Source organism: Entelurus aequoreus, linkage group LG18 (genome assembly GCF_033978785.1).
Source record: "Entelurus aequoreus isolate RoL-2023_Sb linkage group LG18, RoL_Eaeq_v1.1, whole genome shotgun sequence".
In the NCBI taxonomy this organism is placed as follows: Eukaryota; Metazoa; Chordata; class Actinopteri; order Syngnathiformes; family Syngnathidae; genus Entelurus; species Entelurus aequoreus.
Window position 1 is genome coordinate 30,183,100 of NC_084748.1, and position 24,946 is coordinate 30,208,045.

Consider the following 24,946-nt stretch of genomic DNA (forward strand, 5'->3'; position numbering starts at 1 on the left):
TTTCTATTGTTTTTCATTTTTGGAAATATCGAGTGATAATTTTGGCGTATTCTTTTTTAATCACCCTTGACATGGAAAATTGACAAACCCAAACCGAAGCGAGTGACACTGCAAGTGCATACACATTTATAAAGCATGTTACAAACACGATGTGAAATATATTTATGTAGCGCTTTTTTGTTTTCTCTAGAAACTCAAAGTGATTTGCATAGTGAAACCCATTATCTACATTTAAACCAGTGTTAGTGGCACTTGAAGCAAGAGTAAAGTGTCTTGCTCAAGGACACGACGGTAGTGACTAGGATGGCGGAGGCTGATATCGAACCTGGAACCTTCAAGTTGCTGGCACGGCCCATCTATCTATCAACTATCTATCATCTATCAACCAGCCATGCGGCGCCGAGATGTGTATGTTTGAGGCACTAAATAACGACTAACATAGTCTCAGAAGTCCCATCATTGTCCAAATTGAATTATCTTGCTCAGTCTTCCATTACATTTATTGGTTTGTTTTTTAAAAAGTCCTTGTTTGCATTCGATCTACAGTACTCTGGGCATTTAACAGCAATATACCATAATTTCCGGACTATAAGCCACTACTTTTTCCCTGTGCTTTATACAACGCTGTGCTTTATTTGTGGATTTTTGGGGGTTCGGGAGCGTCACCGTGGAACATTGCATTACATTACATTAAATCAAAGACACTGACCCAATCGTTTAGTCAGCCATTTATCGCGTTATACACTCACCCTCATCATAAGATACTAGGAAATGCACACAACGCAGCCCCAAAGCCGAAGGTCATCCACCGGACCATCGAAAAAGGAAAGAGCAAATGCACAGAATCGAAATCCACTACCACCAATGGGCCCTGAAAGGCCGGACCGCTGTGCTCCCAAGAAAACAACTTTAGTGGTTTCAATGCAAAGGAGCAGCAGAAGGATGAAAACTGTGTTTAATGACTGTTCCGGTTTGCTAAGTTTGTGAACCCCCAAACACCTGTGTAAATATTTCATGTTTCAATGTGTGTACCCCGCCTGGTTCAGTGTCTGCTTTCTTTTCCACCCGGAACTTGAACCTCGGTCGTCCGGCAGGAGCGACCCACCTAAAAGCCCAAGCTATCAACCCGATAACCAGCACTGCTCTTGAGGTTGTCCGGGAGTGAGGTTTACCAACGTACACCAGGCTCAACCACACTGGCTGGCCTCCGTTACACTCACCACCGAAACCTCACTCCCATCCAGGTCATGGCACCAGTGTAACCCGCCTGGTTCAGTCCCGCCCTGGACTTGAACCTGTGTCGTCTAGCATAAGAGACAAGCATTCTAGCTACCGAGCTAAAAGCCTGAGCTTTCAACCTGGTAACCAGCACTGCTCTTAAAGTTGTCATTGAGTAAGGTTTACCAAGGTACACATGGCCCAGCCACACTAGCATGTGGCTCACACACCAATACATAGCCAATATATGTACACAATAAGATTTATCCAAAAACTAGGTGGGTGTGGCTTATATTTAAATGTGCTCTTTAGCCCGGAAATGACAGTGAATGTAATTATGAAATCCCTTTTAATTAAGTTGTAGCTGGCTGGACTTATGAAGGTTCTAATAAGAAATGACGTGTCTGAATGATTGGACCTCCATTTCGCAATGAGGATACTAAGTTGTAGCATTTTACTCTGCCCTTGAAGCCTTGGCTGAGGTCTGTTCTCTTTGTGGAGCAACATATTCCTTATATGGTAGTTCCGAGTTAGTAGGTGTAGTTAGTAAATCAGGAACTGATGAGGCCGGCTCAGATGTGAGGCGAAACGTTTTCTTACCCCGGATTTCCACTGGATGTGGAACAACAGCGAAACGTAGCTGCCTCAGCGGCAAACTCCTTCTGTTTCCATTCAAATCATTGTGTCGGTTTCCACCGTGTGCGGAACAGCACGACCATGGCGTTTCCGTTCCACATTCCAGCGCAAAGAATACGCAGCGCTTCTATTTTTGCCAGTCGCCGCAAATTATCCGGTTTAATTTCAAAATAAAATAGTACGTCTTGAAGGCAAATCAAATGCTACACTTTGAAACGTCCTAATAAGCGGGGATGGACATAAAGTCAACTTGTCAAGGTTTTCCTCCGTAATTTCACCTCCTTGAGACAAATGGATGAGGACATGCTAATTCCAGAGTTCCAAAATTGAAGAAGAATATTTAGGCATATCCCGGGCAGCTATATGGGGTCCTATGTCCAATACCAGCGAATACGGGGGCCGGGGAAGCATGGGAGTGGTTCGTCGGAGTTATATGAACTGCATGTATGTTTGTTTGTGCAACATTTGCCAGGGATGATGCTACTGTTGTGTTGTTGCTTGCTACAAAATGTTAATAAAATTATCGTTCTACTGTGCACAACTGTTGTCTTTTCCACGAATTCCGTCACAGAGCCTGAGTGTATTGATGGACGGCAAAGCTTGAGACGTTACGCGGTGTTTACTACAACCCCCTTATCACCTGCTCAGCGGCCTTGTGGTTAGTGTGTCCGCCCTCAGACTGAAAGGTCGTGAGTTCAAACCTCGACAGAGTCATACCAAAGACTATAAAAATGGGACCCATTACTTCCCTGGTTGGCACTCAGCATCAAGGGTTGGAATTGGGCGTTAAATCACCAAAATTATTCCCGAGCGCGGCCACCGCTGCTGCTCACTACTCCCCTCAACTCCCAGGGGGTTTACATGGGGATGGGTCAAATACAGAGTAACAAAAACGGCGGTGGGGATTGCCGGACTGCAGATGGCGGCTACGTTTCGCTACCTGAACAGTCCAGATACAATCGATTCAAATCCCTGAGACAACAGTTACACAACATCACGTCTTATCAGAGCAACTTCTGGTGCTGCAAAATGTTGTGTTCATTGTAAGAAAGCACCCTCTGCTGGATATACATTGTAACAGCAGCACTCTTTTCCCTCAACAGATAGTACCATCAAACTCTTCAAACTATCCCCATCCATCCATTTTCTATCACAAGGGGTGCTGGAGCCTATCTCAGCTGCATTCGGGCGGAAGGCGGGGTACACCCTGGACAAGTCGCCACCTCATCGCAGGACCAACACAGATAGACAGACAACATTCACACTCACATTCACACACTAGGGCCAATTTAGTGTTGCCAATCAACCTATCCCAAGGTGCATGTTTTACTAGTTATATGTTAAACAATTAAACAAGGAGACTCGGTAAAGAATCTGGGTATTATCTTCGACCCAACTCTCTCGTTTGAGTCACACATTAAGAGTGTTACTAAAACGGCCTTCTTTCATCTCCGTAATATCGCTAAAATTCGTTCCATCTTGTCCACTAGCGACGCTGAGATCATTATTCATGCGTTCGTTACGTCTCGTCTCGATTACTGTAACGTATTATTTTCCGGTCTCCCTATGTCTAGCATTAAAAGATTACAGTTGGTACAAAATGCGGCTGCTAGACTTTTGACAAAAACAAGAAAGTTTGATCATATTACGCCTATACTGGCTCACCTGCACTGGCTTCCTGTGCACTTAAGATGCAACTTTAAGGTTTTACTACTTACGTATAAAATACTACACGGTTTAGCTCCAGCCTATCTCGCCGATTGTATTGTACCATATGTCCCGGCAAGAAATCTGTGTTCAAAGAACTCCGGCTTATTAGTGATTCCCAGAGCCAAAAAAAAGTCTGCGGGCTATAGAGCGTTTTCTATTCGGGCTCCAGTACTCTGGAATGCCCTCCCGGTAACAGTTAGAGATGCTACCTCAGTAGAAGCATTTAAGTCCCATCTTAAAACTCATTTGTATAATCTAGCCTTTAAATAGACCCCCCCCCTTTTTAGATCAGTTGATCTGCCGTTTCTTTTCTTCTCTCCTCTTCTCCCCTGTCCCTTGCGAGGGGGAGTTGCATAGGTCCGGTGGCCATGGATGAAGTGCTGGCTGTCCAGAGCCGGGACCCCGGGTGGACCACTAGCCTGTGCATCGGTTGGGGACATCTCTGCGCTGCTGACCCGTCTCCGCTCGGGATGGTTTCCTGTTGGCCCCGCTGTGGACTGGACTCCCGCTGATGTGTTGGATCCACTGTGGACTGGACTTTCACAATGTTATGTCAGACCCACTCGACATCCGTTGCTTTCGGTCTCCCCTAGAGGGGGGGGGGGGGGGTTACCCACATATGCGGTCCTCTCCAAGGTTTCTCATAGTCATTCACCGACGTCCCACTGGGGTGAGTTTTTCCTTGCCCGTATGTGGGCTCTGTACCGAGGATGTCGTTGTGGCTTGTACAGCCCTTTGAGACACTTGTGATTTAGGGCTATATAAATAAACATTGATTGATTGATTGATTGATTTACAATAAATATGAATAAATCTGCAAATGCGCGGAGAGTAAATGTCGGACCGCCAGGCCAGGATCTACCGATCTAAAGACTTGGTGCTGAAGCTTGGTAACAGAATACAAGTACAACCAATTGAATCACGGCTGTTTCAGAATAGAAGGTGAAGAATGCCGTCACATTTCACATCGGAAGAATTAGCTGTCGTTTGGTCCTGGCAGGGAACCAAGCGTTCTGGAATCCAAATCAATTTATGGCAGGTTGAAAGCCTTTAAACGGTTTGTAATTTGACGTGTGAACCAGAACAAAGCTTGTTCCTTGCTGCTGGAAAAGGGGTCACAAAGGCTTGTCACCCTCCACACTCAGCTGACTAGAAGGATTCATACATGTGCACAAATATGCAATACGCGTGCGGCAAACAACAGTTATGGGTTAATTATTCATGCTGGTGTTCTCATACTTTATATGGCCGCCTTTCCTTTGTATGACAGTCTTCCTCCTGGGAGATGCTAATTCACTACTATGTCTGTATTCACATCTCATTAAGTTTTTAACAGGTTTAACGACATTCTCTGAACCTATGAGGCAAGAACTTGCAATGATAATACGGGGAGATTTACAATTGCTCGCAGCTTTAGAAGGACAACTAAGGCACACTGCAATTTGACCTGCTGTAAATCCCCACCGAATGAGAAGTACAATATTGATGTCTTATTGAATCCGTGTTGGACACCGTGTACCAATTAGTCGCCGGGCGCATCGTCAAATAGAAGCCTCCTTTTTTCCCTGTAATTGTCTGGACTTTAACATCTGATGGCAACTGTAAAGCGGAAGTTTATGAAGGAGTTCAAAGGAAAAGGGCTACTTTGTGCAGCACAACCACAGTTCAGCAGAGGATTACCTCTGCATGTGGGGTTTTGCTTTTTCTTTGACTTTTTGTGACAGAAAAGAAGGAACAGGGACTTTATTACATAAGACCAAGTCATATTTTGGTGTTCTTTTGTCAGATTATTTTGTTTATTCTATAAGACGTATATCTCAGAGTTAAATACATAATACCTAACGGGGACCAATAATGAACTTTATATTTTCTGACTGGTAAAAGCTGTTGCAATCTTTGATACTCGTGTTAATCAATGCCAAAGCATCAAGTCTTAAGTGTAGGAGCCTAAATGTTGTTTAAAGGCCTACTGAAACCCACTACTACCGACCACGCAGTCTGATAATTTATATATCAATGATGAAATCTTAACATTGCAACACATGCCAATACGGCCGGGTTAACTTATAAAGTGCAATTTTAAATTTCCGGCTAAACTTCCGGTTGAAAACGGCTTTGGATGATGACGTATGCGCGTGACGTAGCCAGTGAAACAGAAGTATCGGTACCCCATTGAAAACAAAAAAAATTGCTCTGTTTCCATCTCATAATTCCTCAGTATTCTGGACATCTGCGTTGGTGAATCTTTTGCAATTTGTTTAATGAACAATGGAGATTGCAAAGAAGAAAGTTGTAGGTGGGATCGGTGTATTAGCGGCTGGCTGTAGCAACACAACCAAGAGGACTTACTTGGATAGCAGACGCGCTAGCCGACCCTAGCCGCCAACCGCATCTATGATCGGGTGAAGTCCTTCGTCGCACCGTCGATCGCTGGAACGCAGGTGAGCACGGGTGTTGATGAGCAGATGAGGGCTGGCTGGCGTAGGTGGAGCGCTAATGTTTTTATCATAGCTCTGTGAGGTCCGGTTGCTAAGTTAGCTTCAATGGCATCGTTAGCAACAGCATTGTTAAGCTTTGCCAGGTTGAGAATTATTAACCGTGTAGTTACATGTCCATGGTTTAATAGTATTGTTGATCTTCTGTCTATCCTTCCAGTCAGGGATTTATTTATTTTGTTTCTATCTGCATTTGAGCCAGATGCTATCACGTTAGCTCAGTAGCTAAAGAGCTTCGCCGATGTATTGTCGTGGAGATAAAAGTCACTGTGAATGTCCATTTTGCGTTCTCGACTCTCATTTTCAAGAGGATATAGTATTCGAGGTGGTTTAAAATACAAATCCGTGATCCACAATAGAAAAAGGAGAGAGTGTGGAATCCAATGAGCCAGCTTGTACCTAAGTTACGGTCAGAGCGAAAAAAGATATGTCTTGCACTGCATTCTAGTCCGTCACTCTAACGTTCCTCATCCACGAATCTTTCATCCTCGCTCAAATTAATGGGGTAATCATCGCTTTCTCGGTCCGAATCGCTCTAGCTGCGTTGAAAACAATAGAAAAATATGAGGAGGTGAACAACTGACTACGTCACGCTACTTCCGGTAGGGGCAAGGCTTTTTTTTATCAGAGACCAAAAGTTGCAAACTTTATCGTCGTTGTTCTATACTAAAGCCTTTCACCAAAAATATGGCAATATCGCGAAATGATCAAGTATGACACATAGAATGGATCTGCTATCCCCGTTTAAATAAAAAAAATTCATTTCAGTAGGCCTTTATACGTTAATTTACATTTTATGGAAGGTGCTTTATGTTTATTCAGCCAAAATGGAACTATTTACTTTATTTGCATAATACGAAAATGTATATATTTGCATGCTTAGAATAATTATAAGGTACACTTTATTTGTAATTATTACATTTGTCTAAATAATTTGATGACGTAACTGTTTGATTGCATGTATGGCGGAAGGATCTGTGTGGTAGGTTGGTTTTTGGACACAAGGTATTAATGGGTAATGGCAGTCAGGTGCGGGGGAATTGAGCCACACAGTTTTTTCACCTCACTCTTACTTTTTCTCAGTCTTTCTTACTGTAACAAACTCTCATTTTTTTGCCATTCATTTGTTCCCACATCGTTATTGTTTTACGTTTTTGAATGATTAAATCCACAAGTAAACGATACAAAACGAAGAGGAGCGTCTGGAGTTTTGTTTGTTGTTGCCGCAGCAAGCGGAGCAGGAGAAAGTAGAGGAGCGTCAAGCTAAAGGTTTCATTAGGAATCTACATTTTAGTCAAAAAACTTGCTCTTCGTGGATTAAACGGAACGTGGAACTGCCTAAATGGAAAGGATTAAGAGGACAAGCCTGCAAGAGGCCGCGCAGGTACGTGAGTGCACGCTGCTTGAAAGTAACGAGAGAGAGAAGCTCGTCCCGGTGCGAAGCTGTGGCACATCGGCATTTTTATTGACTCGTGGAAATATTGGCTTGTTATGTATTCTGGCTTGAGTTTGGATGCCTCTGTTCGCAGGGTTTTACAATCTTGCTATGTCGTGACATAGAGCGAGGTGGACGTACTTATTAAGGCATTAAGTCACAGGTTTTAAACCCAGGGCCCAGGGGCCAGATCTCAGGCACTTCATTTATTGTGGCCTGTGAAAGCCTGGAAATAATGTGTGCACTTAATCTTTCTTACTAAATATATTGATTTGGTTATTGTCACGGTCCGGGCGCGCACAGCTGCAATCAATCGCCGGCAATCTGCACACCTGGAGCTGATGATCAGACTTGCCTTCTGCACAACCTGCCATCCCTCGCCAGAATATAACCTTCTGTTGGCGTACTGTAAGCGATCTACATGCTTGATGAAATCTTGCTCTCTCTCTCTCTCTGTGCGCGTTTCTCCCGTCGTGTCTGATTTGCTCCCGCATCTTCCTTGTCCTTCCAGTGTCTGCCCTTGTTACTGTGTTGGCGAGCTGTGCGTCTCGTCATTTTCTTGTTCCCTTGCTTCCTAGACTGCCCTTTTGGATTCTCGACCTCCCGCTTGGACACGGACCTTCTACGCCCCGCTTAGCCCCGACTAGAGCGATATTTCCCCCTCGTGGTTCTGTGCCGTCACAACTCCTTCCTCCAACCATAACAGTTATTTGTTTATTTGAAAAGGATCACCATAGTCTTACTAGGGTTCACACAAAACATCACATATTACAAAACCGTTTAAAACATTGCAAAACACAATCAAAAAATACAAAACCCAAAACCAGTGAAGTTGGCACGTTGAATAAATCGTAAATAAAAACAGAATAGAATGATTTGCAAATCCTTTTCAACTTATATTCAATTGCAAAGACTGCAAAGATTAAGCAAGAATGGGAATTAATTCCACCTGAAAAGTTTCAAAATTTTTAACACTATTTATTCTCTGCTGATAATGTAGTTTGTTTCCATTTTGACAGAACAAAAATATACAATGCATGGAATTGGATATGTTTTAAACTTTAATAGTATCTGCTCATGCAACAAATATTATATTATTATTAAAGGTGCAAATCTTTAGGCACCTCACGATTTGATCCGATTCAGATTCTTGGGGTGACGATTCGATTCAGAATTGATTCCTTATTGAACACGATTCTCGATTCAAACAGATTCTCGCAATGTATTTTTTGGTACAGTAATTATAATAAACCCTTTTTTAAAACAGGTTACAAACCCCCTTTTATGATGTACGATGTATGGCCTGAAAAGGTATTTTGTAAAATTGAGACTTTACATTTCTTTTAATATTTTTAAAAAGGGATTTTTGAAAATTATTATTCATTTTAGAATCTAAATAAATAACAGTTGCGATTCGGATATGAATTTATTTTTATTACATTTGTTTGTCCTGTCCAGCTACTCAGGCAAATCATATTGTTGATGTAGATGTGCATATTTGCTGTACTGATTTACTTTACAAAAGAGAAGTGTGGGATACTACTCTTGTTGCCTTATTTGTACTGGACTTTATTAAATGCCATCCATCCATCCATTTTTTACCGCTGGAGCCTATCCCAGCTGCATTCGGGCGGAAGGCGGGGTACTACGCAGTCACAGGGAAAACATGCAAACTCCACACAGAAAGAGCCCAGGATTGAAACCAGGACCTTCGTATTGGTCCCCTTTATTAAATGGATTTGTATTTTTGTTTGGCGCAGCCGGAGCGAAGCAGGAGGGGATAGAAAATGAAAAAAAAGTAAGAAAGAGGGGGAGACTGCGGGGACATGAGGGGGATAAGACAGAGAGACAATGACAACAACAACAACAAACACAACAATAACAATAACAACAACAACAGAAGAACAGCATCAGCAAATACAATATGTATAAATAAAAAGTGATAGAAAAGAAGCAGTTAGTGAAGTAAATATTAACAACACAGAAATGACAATGAACATTAATGCACTACAAATGGAGCAATACAAAAACTACTAGAAATAGCATTATTGATAATGAATTATATAAATTATTATTTCTATTATCAACAATACAATTGTTACAAATGCAACAATACATATATGTAATGATAATTTGAAATACAAAAGAAAGCAAATTATTGTATATTGTATTACAATTTGTTTGTAAAAATCAAATAAATACTTAAATACTGTATCTTCTTGTCAACTTGACTTATGATTTCAAAGCAAGTTATCTATCAATTTATATGTAGAAGAATCAATTATACAAATGCATAGGCAATTGTGAAACAATATATTTGAGGCTATTACACATTTATATTCAGACATTTGGCCCTCTCAAGGCAGCCATAACTGGGATGTGGCCCTCAATTAAACCCAGTTTGACAGCCTTGCATTAAGTCAGTGCTTCTTAAATATGTTACACCACCCTTTGGAAGAAGAAAATATTTTGCGCCCACCAACTCTCCACCGTGACTATAAATAGTATAATTTGTCTATAAAATTGTTATAACTATTCCTCTGCATAACATTGCAAGCTTATTAACATTAAAGGAGACAACATATCGGCCTTTCCTTGTCTCCCACCGTGGTTACAGTGAAGCCAAGAGCTGCATACGCTTCATCATTGTCTGGAACCCGCAAAAAAAGGATGTTCCCCGGGGTCACACGCGCCCCCCCCGCCCCCCCAGGTGGGCCCGCCCCACTATTGACTATTAAGTCAAGCCCTCAGCCAGAAAGGGGACAGCTCCTACCCCTCTGTTTCAGGCTCTGAAAAAGGTGTGGAGGTGTACCAAATGTGTGATGGGGTCATTCTACATAATGTTTATGAAGTTTATTATTAATTTTTTTTGTATGTAATTTGCAATCTGGGAACGCCTCCACAAATGAACATCTTGCACATACATGTCTGTAACTACAATTGATGACACCGAGATATGTCCTCTGTAATTTATTATGTGACAAAAAGAGGATGATATGACTGACTGCAAATATACTTTGTTTGGAACATTATGTGCAAAATACAAATCATCCTCTCTCAATATACGATCTTTGGTCATGCACAACCCGCTACAATGATGTCCACTTTTACTTTAAACATCATCTGATCCGAAATGCGCTGCCAACTTAACAATATGTTTATTTTTATTTTATTTTATTTAAAGGGTTTATTTTATTTTATTTATTATTATTATTATTATTTATTTATTTTTATTTTTTTGTTTGTTTAGTTTTTGTTTTGGTGTATGTATGTGTGTGCATATGTATATGTATGTAGGTGTATATATATGTGTGTGTGTGTGTGTGTATGTGTATATGTATATGCATGCATGTGTGTAAGTGTATGTATGTGTATATACATATATGTATGTATACGTGTATGTGTGTATGTATGTGTGTATGAATGTGTAGGTGTGTGTATGGGTGTGGATGTCCGGTGGATCGATTGGCCTGTATGTGGATGAGTTGGGGTAGGTGGGTTGGTGGCCTCTGTGGTAGCTGGGGGTGTGCGTTGTTATGGTTTACGGGGTAGGTCGCTTTTTTTTGTTTCGGTTTCGGCGGCCGCGGGTGTTTGTACTGCGGACGGGCGGTGGTGGTGATGGTTGCTGTGGTACTGCCAGCGGTTGGCGTCGCTGTGTTGGGTTGGATTGGTTGGGGGACTGTGGCTGGTATCTGTGCGCTTGTGAGGTTGTGGGGGCTGGCTGGCGTTGGCTTGCCGGCTGGTTTGGGGGCTGGCGTGCGGACGGGGTGCATTGACTTCTTCCCCAGTTGGGGGGCGCCATCCCCTGGCCGGAACTCGTATGGGTACGTTGCTGTGTGGATGGCCGGGATGCGGTGTTTGCATTGGGCATGGGGCTGTGCAGTTTTTCTGCGTTTGGTTGCTGGTATGGGCTCTGCGGGGTTGGGTTGGGGCGGACGGGGGCTGGCTTTGTTTGGCGGGGGGTGGGCTCGCGTGGCGTCACACTAAAGTGGTCTGGTGTGGGTCACGGGCCGTGGGGGGGGGGATGGGGGGCGGCTTCCTGGCCGTAGTTCCTGGTTGTCGGCCGCATGGACTGGGGGGATGTCCGGGCCCTCTACTCCTCCTACTTATAGCACACACAGTCACACAAATATAGGACTTTGGGGGATTGTCCTGCGGGGAGGCATGGCGGGGGGTTGAGGATGCCTCCTATGGGGCTCCAGTCCTCCTGTCTTGTCCCCTGCTCGTCCATCCCTCAATCTTAGCTGCATATTAGACACTTAGGATTTGGAGGGCTCGGCTTGGTTGGGACCCACCAAGACCTTGATGTCCCCCAATTTTAATCGCATTATTAGTTCCCACAACCATACATATCTCACTCACGCTACAGTACACGCATCAATAGGGACTGGAGGTCGGCTGTAATGGCTGACCTCCTAATTTTAACTACACAGTAGACACTCTGGGGGACTTGTACACATGCATGTGGGGGGGGTTGGGGTTCGGCGCACCCCTCATTGCCTCGTCGGCCGGCGCGGATTCCGGGGACTGCGTTCTGGTGGCCTGCCAGGCTTTTATTAATTTATTATTATTATTATTTTTTATATATATATATGTGTGTATGTATGTATATGTATATATATATATATATATGTATATATATATATGTGTATGTGTGTATATGTGTATGTGTATGTATATATATATATATGTATATATATATTTTTATTTTTTTATTTTATTTTATTTTATTATTATTTATTTTTTTAAATAATTTTTATTATTTACTTACTTTATTTTATTTAATTATTTGTATTTGTTAATTTTAATTTAATTTCATTTGTATTTCATTTTATTATTATTATTATTATTTTTTAAATTATTATTATTTTTGTTTAATCTTATTATTTATTTGTGTGTGGCGTCGCGCGGGTCTCGCTTCCTGTTGGGTGGGGTCCGTGCCCGTGTGGCCCGACCTTGCGCTGTGTGGTCTCTGTTGGCGACTTGATGTGGTGGCGGCGCGGCGCCCGTGTCTGGTCTGGATACTGTGTCTCGATTGTTTGGGCGGTGGTGTGTTTGTGCGGGTTTGGTTTGGGGTGGTGGGGTCTTTTGGTGGGGGGGGGGTGTTGGTGTCTCTTGTTTGCGTGTTGGCGTTTGGGCTTGCTGGCGGGCTGGCGCTGGCTGGTCTCTGTGATCCTGTTGGCGTGTGGTTGCCGGTCGCGGTTTTTTTTTTATCGCTTTGATCTGATTGGGTGGTACTGGCTGTCGGGGGGTGTTGTGGCTGCTGTTTCTGCTGCCGTTTGTTTGTGGTGTGGGCGCCCGTGGCTGCTGGGTCTGGTGCAGGGGGGTGGCTGATGTTGTGACTGGTGGCAGCGCGCGCGTGGTGGTTGTCGGGGCTGACAAACTGTGTATATGTATGTGTATGTGTGTATGTGTGTATGTATGTATGTATGTATATATATGTGTATGTGTATGCATGTGTATGTGTGTGTATGTGTACATGTGTATGTTTATGTGTATGTATATGTGTATGTATATATATATGTATGTATATTTCTGGGGGTACGTTCTGGGCCTGCCTGTCGGGTGGGGGTCGGCGCCTCAGGCTACTGCATCCGGACTGCGTGTCTGGAGCTCCTGGGTCCCACCGTCCATCCCTTCCGGGTGCCCGTCTTGGTTGGGGCCTGCTGGGTCTGGTCCCTGCGTCTACTGTGGTAGCTTGGTGCTGCAGGGTATTCCGAGGTGCTGCGAGTCGGCTAGTTGTTGGGGTAGCGACCTTGTGTGTCAGCATGTCTGTGATCTTCTTTTAATTCTTTTTTTTTATTTTTTATTTTTATAAATAGATTTAATTATTTATTTATTCTTATTTTTTTAAATATATTTTATTAATATTATTATTATTATTATTATTATTATTATTATTATTATGTATTTATTTATTTTATTTATTTATTCCCCTACCTCAGGGGGGGACTCGGCGGGGCGGTTGCTGGTTGTTCCATCTCCATCGTTGGGGTCCCTGCGGGTGGGGTGGGTGGTTCCTGTGGCCCCGTGCTGGGTGGTCCTGTGGCGGCCGGCTTGGGTGGGGTGGCCGTGGGCTGGCCTCGCCGCGCTCTCCGGGGGGGGGGGCTCGTGGGGGCCCTGTTGCCGGTGGGGCGGGGGCGGTCTTCCCGTCCGGTTGCGGCGGGTCTCCGGGCCCCTCGGGCGGGGCGTCCCGCCTTTCTGTCCGTGTGGGGTGTGGTCTCTCGCTGGCTTGGGGTCTGGCTGCCCCCTGCTTTTCTCGTGCCTTGTCCTCTGCCGGGTGCGTCTGTCTGCGGCCTGCTGCTGGCCCTTGTGGGCGGCGCGGTGGGCCAGGCTCTGGGGTTCCTGTCGCTGTCCGGCTTGGCTGCGTGGGGGCGGTGGCCCCTGGTTCCCTGGGCACCACACCTACTGTTTGTGGGATGGGCTCTCGGGGAGGCTGGGGCCGTACTCTGGCTCCCGCACACACTGGGAGTCAAATGTATTGTACATGCAAATTCACATATACTCACACACATACATACAGACATACATAGGTACCTACGCTCCCACATACATATACAAATAAATACAGTACATATTTACACACTCAAAGTTCGTACATCCACACGCACATTCATTATACAAACATACTGTATACACATACTGTACATATACATTCACTGTAAAAACATACATATACACATACTGTACATATACACTCACTGTACAAACACACACATACACATCCTACACATATACATTCACTGTACAAACACACACATACATATACTGTACATATACATTCACTGTACCAACACACATATACACATACTGTACATATACATTCACTGTTCAAACACACATACTGTATACACATACTGTACATATACATTCGCTGTACACACATATACACATACTGTACATATACATTCACTGTACAAGCACACATATACACATACTGTACATATACAAGTACATATGCACACATACACTCATGCACATAATCACGTTTCATCAAACATATATTAACGTTGTTGCCCTAGGGTAAACTGGGTATAACACATGGCACACTGACAAAGCTTAACCTATTGTTACTATAACAATCTACAAGGTTAATGTAGGTTGCTTCTCTTTCTTACCCTCCATTTTTCTGCATTCTTTCGTATCTCAAGTTATCATTACGTATATGTATTGTTGCATTTGAACAATTGTATTGTTGATAATAAAGGTAAAGTATTGGTATTGTTTATTATCAATAGCACTATTTCTATTGGTATTCATATTGCTCCATTTTTAGTGTAATAATGCTCATTGTCATTTCTGTATTATTTTTTTATTTTCGCTAACTGCTTATTTGCTATTACTTTTACCATCATATTTGTACATGTCGTATTTGCTGATGTTGCTCTGTTGTTGTTGTTGTTGTTGTTGTTGTGTTTGCTGTTGTTGTTTTTGTCTCTCTGTCTAATCCCCCTCTTGTCCCCACAATTCCCCCCTCTGTCTTCCTTTTTCTCTCTTTCTATCCCCTCCTGCTCCGGCCCGGCTGCACCAAATGATAATATAAATACATTTAATAAAGTCAAAATACAAGTAAGGCAACAAGAGAAGTATCCTACACTTCTCTTTTGTAAAGTAAATCTGAACAGCCGATATGGGCATCTACATCTGCTATATGATTTGCCCGAGAAGCTGGGCAGGACATTAAAAAAACAACAACAAAAAAAACAACAAAAAAAACAAAACAATAAGGCCTACTGAAATGAATTTTTTTTATTTAAACGGGGATAGCAGATCCATTCTATGTGTCATACTTGATCATTTCGCGATATTGCCATATTTTTGCTGAAAGGATTTAGTAGAGAACATCGACGATAAAGTTTGCAACTTTTGGTCGCTGATAAAAAAGTCTTGCCTGTACCGGAAGTAGCGTGACGTCGGTTGAAAGGCTCCTCACATTTCCCCATTGTTTACACCAGCAGCGAGAGCGATTCGGACCGAGAAAGCGACGATTACCCCATTAATTTGAGCCAGGATGAAAGATTCGTGGATGAGGAACGTGAGAGTGAAGAACTAGAGTGCAGTGCAGGACGCATCTTTTTTCGCTCTGACCGTAACTTAGGTACAAGCTGGCTCATTGGATTCCACACTCTCTCCTTTTTCTATTGTGGGTCACGGATTTGTATTTTAAACCACCTCGGATACTATATCCTCTTGAAAATGAGAGTCGAGAACGCGAAATGGACATTAACAGTGACTTTTATCTCCACGACAATACATCGGCGAAGCACTTTAGCTACGGAGCTAACGTGATAGCATCGGGCTTAACTGCAGATAGAAACAAAAGAAATAAACCCCTGACTGGAAGGATATACAGAAAATCAACAATACTATTAAACCATGGACATGTAACTACACGGTTAATGCTTTCCAGCCTGGCAAAGCTTAACAATGCTGTTGCTAACGACGCCATTGAAGCTAACTTAGCAACGGGACCTCACAGAGCTATGCTAAAAACATTAGCTATCCACCTACGCCAGCCAGCCCTCATCTGCTCATCAACACCCGTGCTCACCTGCGTTCCAGCGACCGACGGAGCGACGAATGACTTCACCCGATCATCCGTGCGGTCGGTGGCTAGCGTCGGATAGCGCATCTGCTATCCAAGTCAAAGTCCTCCTGGTTGTGTTGCTGCAGTCAGCCGCTAATACACCGATCCCACCTACAGCTTTCTTCTTTGCAATCTTCATTGTTCATTAAACAAATTGCAAAAGATTCACCAACACAGATGTCCAGAATACTGTGGAATTTTGCGATGAAAACCGAGCTTTTTGTATTGGATACAATGTGTCCGAATACTTCCGTTTCAACGATTGACGTCACGCGCATACGTCATCATACATAGACGTTTTCAACCGGAAGTTTCGCAGGAAATTTAAAATTGCACCATATAAGTTAACCCGGCCGTGTTGGCATGTGTTGCAATGTTAAGATTTCAATCTTTGATATATAAACTATCAGACTGCGTGGTCGGTAGTTGTGGGTTTCAGTAGGCCTTTGAAGTATATTGATGTTAAAAAAATGTATGAGAAACGGACAGTCAGCTGCCTCCTCGCCCTATGGTTTGCCCTCTGTTTTGTGTGAAAAAGCGCATGTCGAATGACAAGGCGCTTCATATCAAACTTTACCCCAAACGCATTTCTGGCCACGCCATGCTTTGTTACTGACTATAATATAAGACAGAGTTCCCCCTTGGACTTCCGGTGTCTCTGGTAGCGCGAGTCACTCATACTTAAAATCTTGGGTTCAAACCCATGTCGGAGGTGAAATGAGGTCATTTTTCAAACTTGTGTTTTAATTATGTCAAAACTGTTTAATATGCTAAACTTCAACGTAGTAATATAAAAAAGTGGATTGTTCATTGTGTTGCTCAAGGTAATATTACAGTCCTGGGATACCAATAATTTCAGCCTTTCAAAGCTGCTCTTGGACCACCAATTTTTGACCTCTGCATTTGTCAAATCCTGGTTACGGCCCCGTGCAGACAGACTCAAAAAACGGGTTCTAAAAGTGACTGTGGAGCAAAATTTACAACAAAGCATATCCGATACGTATTGTAGCGTCCCGGAAGAGTTGGTGCTGCAGGGAATTCTGGGATGTTGTTCCGTTGTGTTTATGTTGTGTTGCGGTGCAAATATGCCCTTGAAATGTGTTTATCCTTGTTGTTTACTGTGGTTTTATTATAAGGCATGGCTTTATGACAGTGTCGGAGTTGTTTATACGGACACCTTTAGTGTGACGTGTATGGCTGTTGACCAAATATGCCCTTTCATTCACTTCTATGTGTATGTGTTCAAATTTAACAAGATCCTTAAACTTGGCTATGATCATACATAGTGTCAGCATATCTTGACATCTTCAATTAAAGACCATCAATAACCCATCCAACGCTACAGTGTTATCTGGACAACAAGTATACCACAAGTAAATGTAGATTAAAATCATCATCGGTCCCCTTTAAGATAAGAACACTGGTCTGACATTCTGTTAGAAAAAAACATTTGGTTATTGAAAAATAAGTGTTTTTGACCTTGATTCGATTTGAGCTTTTATGTATATATTTGTGTACAGTACGTCATATTTATCACAATGCATTGAAATATATACTATATCTGTAGAAAAAATTATACAAATAGCTAATACCAAATGCCTTTGTAAAAATACTAGACTCCAAAAGACCGTTACAGAAAAAAACTGCCCTCTGCCATTATAAGTTGAATTGTGCTAAAACTGATACTGTCGACCCAAATTCTTTTTTTTTTATAAAACACACTTATTCCGTGTACAGTATACACACCCACCCACACACAAGTTCTCTGCAAGAAATACACTACGTGGCTCTTTGATGTGCCTGTCTTCCTTCGCCAGAGATGCCATCGGGCATAAAGCTGGCATGACTGATTGTCCGTGTCTTTTACATTGACACGCTCCCGTGTGCACAAAGTACCAGTTTGCTATATCACATCTGTGTCCGTATGCTCATCACAAAAATATACATTTCAACTTCAGTGCCAGTCCAACAAGTGGTGCTACGTTTGCATCCCTGCACTTATAACTCACCTTTAACCCCCGTTTGTTTCAAGCAGTCACCTGCAGAGCCTCCGTCAAGTCCTCGCCTCCACTAGGATTTGCTCCTGCAGCCCATGCTGTGATTTGGTCTCGGGATTTCTTCACGGGCAGAACCTCCTCTTACTTCTGCGGTTGGATCCCTAAAAAGTCCAAGAGGCTGAGAGTGAAGAGAAAACAGGCTAGTGCCAGACACCCTGCACCTAATGATCTGTCTGCAGTCCGCTGCTGTGTTGCTACCATGAAGATGATGATCTTCAAGGCTAATTAGTCAAGTCAAAGGATCCACGGGCTCGGGAAGAAAGAGGATGCTCTGTGTCGCTGCTGGTGAAAGGGAGAGGATGTGGAGGGAAAGAAAGAGAGGGGGATGGAGAGCAAGTGTGTGCGCATCTGCATGTCTGTGTGGGAGAGAAAGGCGGAGAGGAGGAGGGCAAAAAGCAGAGGGTGGGAAATGGGAATGAGAGAATGTGACAGCAGGAGAAGAGACGGAGCGCATGAAACGGCCGGCGTGTGCGCCAGGGAGCGAGGGATGCGGCGAGCGGGGGACCGAAAGGAAGCAAGAGATGGAGGCAGTGGAGGTCTGAATGTGTCAAAGCCAGGAGGGAGCACTGTGGCTAAAATGGAAGACACGCTGCACTTTTAACAACTCAGTAAATCAGCACAGGCATACCTCGTATGTTACAAAACTCAAAATAATCATTATGGAATACCAGTGTTACTCTCGGTATTGTATTGCATCAAAGAGTGACAGCTGATGAACGGTATCCCTGCAAATATAAGTAGGCAAAGTGGGGCACGCTCCAGATCATGGTCCTAAATGGGTCAGAGGCCTGCAAGTACAAGCTGTGTGCAATCTTACAACATTTTTCAGTGCATTTACATGACTTACTGTATTTTCCGGTGATGTGTATTTCTGGTGTTGACGTCCTCGTCCGGACAGAAGAGTGACTCGGCAGTGTGGCTGGATCAAAAGAGACGTCGGAGACGCTGTACTGAACCAAAAGTTGCTTCATTACAAGCGGGCGTCATTATACAGGACTGCAGTTCCTGGAGGAGGTCAGGTCAAAATTGAAACATTCATAATTTGGAGAAGCCAAACCATCAGTTTTATATTCCTACCTCCCGTCTGTGTCAGGAGAGTGCATCCTGGCCATAAAGGGGATGTTTGTGTGTAAGTGACTGAAAAGAAAACAGATGCCGGTCGTATCTTAGATGCTGTCATTAAGCTACACGTGTAGTCTCTTCTCACGGATAGGGCCATCACCTTTGCATACCAAAGTCCTATTGTATTACCTTTTCTTCCACGAGAGCTAATCCAACCCACACCCAAATGTCAGTACTAAAGGGCCCTGTGGTATGATGTGCCCAAACTGAAATGCTACTATTTACTTAAACCTGGTGGTTTGCTTTCTCCAAGATGAATGTAAACATTCACCATATGCAAAACATAGTATGAGTTAATTCATTCACTTCACCTGCCTGTAGAGCGCATCTGCATATGAGCCGCACTCGCTAAATTTTAGAAGAAAAAAATATTTATTATTATTTACACATAAAGATTTGGTAAATGTTTACTTACATACCTTAATTAATTATTTCCAAACGGTGCCTGTAACACAGCAGTAAAACGGATGATCAAACAAAACAGAAGCCATCCTCATGAACCCACTAGCTGCGGAAGCCAGCTCTCCAAACAACTAAACAGACTCAATAACTCCAAGGTGAAATTTAGGTGAATTTACTGAGGAATTTGTGAAACTAAAACAAGACAAAAAAGAATGCCATTGTAAGTTAATAATACTAAGACAGGCACTCATAGACGTGTTAGCATATTAGCTAATGCTAATGATGCGAGCTTGATTACATTACAAAAGCACATACAAATATGCATGAAAACAACTATAGATATCACACCTGGGAAGGTTTAGTAAGAATGAATAGTTGTGGTTACTTTGTACAACTGACAAAGGTTTCTTGGAGTGACGGATTAAGAATTCATACAAGTAGAAGTTGGAACGGCACTTGTACTTCAGGTTGAAAGCACCAAACTGAAGAAAATACTATAGACATTCACACCGCGGCACCTGCAGTGAGCAGACTTGTCCAAAAGATGGTACCGTAACACAAACAACAACATCTTTTCAAAGCGTTTTATGAAAACTATTTGCATTATGGCTGTTAGTGAAGAAAAATCCATAAATCAGCCGCACAGTTTTAAGTCTGGAATTTTCGGCATATATTGTTCCCAGAGCAGATGTATTGCTTTCTCCTGGGCTTGTATGCAATTGTCGTCATTATGTACATACTAGTGAAGCACCGACATTTCGGCCACTAAAAATGGTCCACAATTGCATTTTCAGCTTTTGGCTGAAGGACTTTTAGCACCGAAACAACAGTGTCGAAACAAGATGTCATGATGACGTAAGCAAGAAGTTGTCATGAGCCGTGGCCCGGATCATGTTTTGTAATGTTCTGTTAGTTTTGGACTCCCTTAGTTCCTGTTTGTGCACCTCTGGGTTTGTTTTAGTTTCCATGGGGATTAATTGGGTTCACCTGCCTCTGGTTAGTGGTCGGCACGCTCAGCTGCTGTCAACCACTAATCAGAGAGCTTTTTATTCACCTTGCTTGCCACGCTCAGTCTGGCTTCCTTACTGTCATGATCCGTGGCCCGGATCATGTTTTGTTATGTTCTGTTAGTTTTGGACTCTCTTAGTTCCTGTTTGTGCACCTCTGGGTTTGTTTTAGTTTCCATTGGGGATTAATTAGGTTCACCTGTCTCTGATTAGTGGTTGACAGCAGCTGAGCATGCCGACCACTAACTAGAGGCAGGTGAACCCAATTAATCCCCATGGACACTAAAACAAACCCAGAGGTGCACAAACAGGAACTCAAGGAGTCCAAAACATAACAAAACATGATCCGGGCCACGGATCATGACAGAAGTCTGCGATTGTCTGATTGTACTTTGTAGATTGCACTTCAATATATCAGAGCGAAACCCGCGGACAGCGATCTGCAAAACGTACAACGTGGAAATATCACGAGGGCAGTGTTCTTTCAGAGAGGGGAAGCGGCAGCTGGGGCTTCAGCGCGAGGTACTAGAAAAGACGCTGATGGCACTAGAAAAATCGCTGATTCGCTTATTTCGCTATCAAGTAATAAGTGAGCCTTAGACAGATCATCCAATCGTAATGGAAAGCCCAGCGTCCAGGCCAACCCACTGTCTATAAACTCCCAGAGATGCTAAGCGTCCAATGGGCGGAACAAAGCTGAGCAATTTTCCAATGTTCCAATGAGTTTGGCTGTAGTAGAACCCACTTTATGCTTCTCTGTTGATTTTTTCTTTGGAATATGTACAGTACAGGCCAAAAGTTTGAACACACCTTCTCATTCAATGCGTTTTCTTTATTTTCATGACCTTTACATTGTAGATTGTCACTGAAGGCATCAAAACACATGTGGAGTTATGTACTTAACAAAAAAGGTGGAATAACTGAAAACAGGTTTTATATTCTAGTTTCTTCAAAATAGCCACTCTTTGCTCTGATTACTGTTTTGTACACTCTTGGTATTCTCTCGATGAGCTTTAATAGGTAGTCACCTGAAATGTTTTTCACTTCACAGGTGTCATAGTTTTGATGCCTTCAGTGACAATCTACAATAAAATAAAGAAAATAAAGAAAATACATTGAAATGAGAAGGTGTGTCCAAACTTTTGGCATGTACTGTATATATTATATTGTTTGTATTTTATATTGTTGGAATACCAGTGGTATATATTTTTTTCCCCACAATTTTATGATTGTTTTATTCTTTGAAGGATAAATTGTAACTTGTGAAATCACAGGTTAGTACACAGCCGAAGCCATAAATGTAATGGTAATAATATCTGCATAATAATTATTGAAATTGCAATGTTTATTATTATTATTATTTTATTTTTTCTCAAATTTTTGATTTTGGCTAAGAATTTTTATTTGATGCTGTCAGAAAACGTCAAAGAATTACCTCTGCTCATGGGTTTTACTTTGTCTTTGACTTTTGTGAATTATTCCCAAAAAAAGAACAGTCTCAACAACGGGTGATGAGAAAAGATGAAAGCGAGACAGGTATACACCAGATATTACGTGACATTTTTTGGTTTCACTTTTTGCTTTTGGAGGTAGTTACATTTCTGAAAAGCACCCATTTTGAATTTTACCATTGAGGAGGGGAAAAAAAACCTGTCGGAAGTAAAGTGAAGTACCGGAGTCCCGCAGAGAGGCAACAGTTGCATAAAGTGGCCTGCATACAGTTATCATAGGCGCCCCAGAGGGAGAAGCATTCAGCGGAAAACTGTAAACATGGATATTCTGATGTATTTTTATAAACCAAAAGTACCGCAACAGATTGAAAACAACACCAGCTGTTATGGAACAGGTGATGACTCTGGTTTGTGAATCTTATTTTAAACTGTGCTGGTTTACTCAATGTTGGGACGGTATAGCTCGGTTGGTAGAGCGGCCGTGCCAGCAACTTGAGGGTTGCAGGTTCGATCCCCGCTTCCGCCATCCTAGTCACTGTCGTTGTGTCCTTGGGCAAGACACTTTACCCACCTGCTCCCAGTGCCACCCACACTGGTTTAAATGTAACTTAGATATTGGGTTTCACAATGTAAAGCGCTTTGAGTCACTTGAGAAAAAGCGCTATATAAATGTAATTCACTTCACTTCACTTCACTTAGCTTACTATTAGTAAAGTTATGGCACAAAGAAAGTGAATGATAGCAAGAAAAGGCATTTTTTAGTTTTGTTTGATGGCATAAAAATAAGTGAAGTGCGTGAAGTGAATTATATTTATATAGCGCTTTTCTCTCGAGACTCAAAGCACTTTACATGATGGAACCCATTATCTACATCTTTAAGCTACTGTACATTTAAACCAGTGAGGGTGGCACTGCGAGCAGGTGAGTAAAATGTCTTGCCCAAGGACATAAAGTTAAAGTTAAAGTACCAATGATTGTCACACACACACTAGGTGTGGCGAAATTATTCTCTGCATTTGTGCATTTCTAGTATGTATTTTTAAATTTAGAGCTGTCACTGAGTCGATTTTAAAAGTTCATCTATCCATCAGTATTCTATACACGTGTCCTCAGTAGGGTCACAGGCTGGAGCTTGAGCCTGATTTATGGACGAGAGGTGGGGTAGACCCTGTGCTGGTCACCAGTCATTTACAGGGAACATACAGATAAACCACTTTTCACACCTTTAGACAATTTACAGTCTCAAATTAGACTAACATGGGCAATAAAACAATATCAATATATATCGCAATAGACACATAATCGATATCAATTAAATCAATGCTGTAATGATCCGTTGCCCATGTTTTATTTAAGATGAGTATTTCCTTAGTTGTTGATTTAAGTTGTTGATTTAGTTCTGTGTCAGTTTTTTTTTCTTTGTTGCCATGGGTGCTGATTATTTTCTCCTGCCGCTGATTAGTGGTCGGGACGCTCACCTGCTCCTGGTCACTAATAAGAGAACTATTTATTCCTGCCTGATGCCATTACTTTGGCTGGCAGTTTTATTCGCAACAGTTTTATTCTTCTTGCTTCTTGTTCCTATTTTGGCTAGTCTTTTGCTAAGCTTTTTGTATTTCGGCTTGTTTGTGTAAATAAATCATCTTTCTTACCTGCATTATGCTTCCAGACGTCCATCCGCATCTTGGGGAAACGACCAGAGCATAACCATGCGACCCCGGTATAGCTATACCACGGGGCGGTATAGCTCGGTTGGTAGAGTGGCCGTGCCAGCAACTTGAGAGTTCCAGGTTCGATCCCCGCTTCCGCCATCCTAGTCACTGCCGTTGTGTCCTTGGGCAAGACACTTTACCCACCTGCTCCCAGTGCCACCCACACTGGTTTAAATGTAACTTAGATATTGGGTTTCACTATGTAAAAGCGCTTTGAGTCACTAGAGAAAAGGGCTATATATAAATATAATTCACCCGACGTAACACATTATAAATAATCCTCTTGGCTAAACACTTTAAGTTAGTTGAAGATTCTGAGGGAAAAAAATTGTGCAGTTTCAAAAACACCATGAAGAACACAATGAACTTAGACTTTGTCTCAGTATATTTACAAAGCCATTAAACTTTAAGCACTTCCTGTTAAGCATTCTCATGGTGGCAGTTCACTAATTAAGACGTGTTTGGAAAAGCAACCGAGTGTTTTCTCAAACCCTCGCATTGGTTAAATCCACAACTGCCACAACATATTCATTTATCACCATTCAAATATTGCAATTATAATGTAATCAAAACATTTGTCAAAAAAATGACACCATGATAGCTGAATTAAAAGTAACATAACTACAAACTTAACCAATGTGAACATGCTAGATCTAAGCATAAAATAAAATAGAACAAACAACAAATGTAGAAACACATTTCTACAATGGAGTTGACTGCGCACATCGTGCATTCAACCAATTGCGAGCGCTGCACGGAACTCTAACTACAAAGATGATGGTCATGCTGAATTAAGTCTTTGCATCTTACCGTTTCTTTATTTTATCCTTTGATTAGATAATTTACAATTAAAGATGGTATTGTTCGTCGATACAGCATTAGTCTGCCGCCACACACAACAGGAGCAGCTGATTGCTTTCACCTGCGCTGATTGGAGTAGTGGCATTCAATCCAGAGGGCGCTTAACCTCTTAAGGCCCAAGCTGTTTGTTTACAAATGTAAACAATCAAATGCAGATACTTTTTCTTTTGCCTTCTGATCTCTCTCTCTCTCTCTCTCTCTCTATGTCCACTACTTGATGTCCATGTCCCCCCCCCTCCACACCCCTGATTGT

At 42.4% G+C, this 24,946-nt stretch overlaps 1 protein-coding gene across 3 annotated transcripts in view; it reads right to left on the reverse strand.

Moving 5' to 3' along the window:
* The window catches only part of LOC133634008 (phospholipid phosphatase-related protein type 5-like), a 174,203-nt gene extending 149,486 nt beyond the window's left edge, over nt 1-24,717 (reverse strand). The window contains exons 1-4 of one of the 3 annotated variants that reach the window (XM_062026906.1): nt 24,643-24,717; nt 19,216-19,242; nt 18,986-19,143; nt 18,091-18,239 (exon numbers count right to left, since the gene is read on the reverse strand). The gene's annotated coding sequence lies outside the window, so the exon portion shown is untranslated. Of the gene's footprint in view, nt 1-18,090; nt 18,240-18,985; nt 19,144-19,215; nt 19,475-24,642 lie in introns of those variants that run through there. The other 2 variants (XM_062026904.1, XM_062026905.1) reach the window with 2 other exon arrangements.
* Nucleotides 24,718-24,946: the final 229 nt, after the last annotated feature.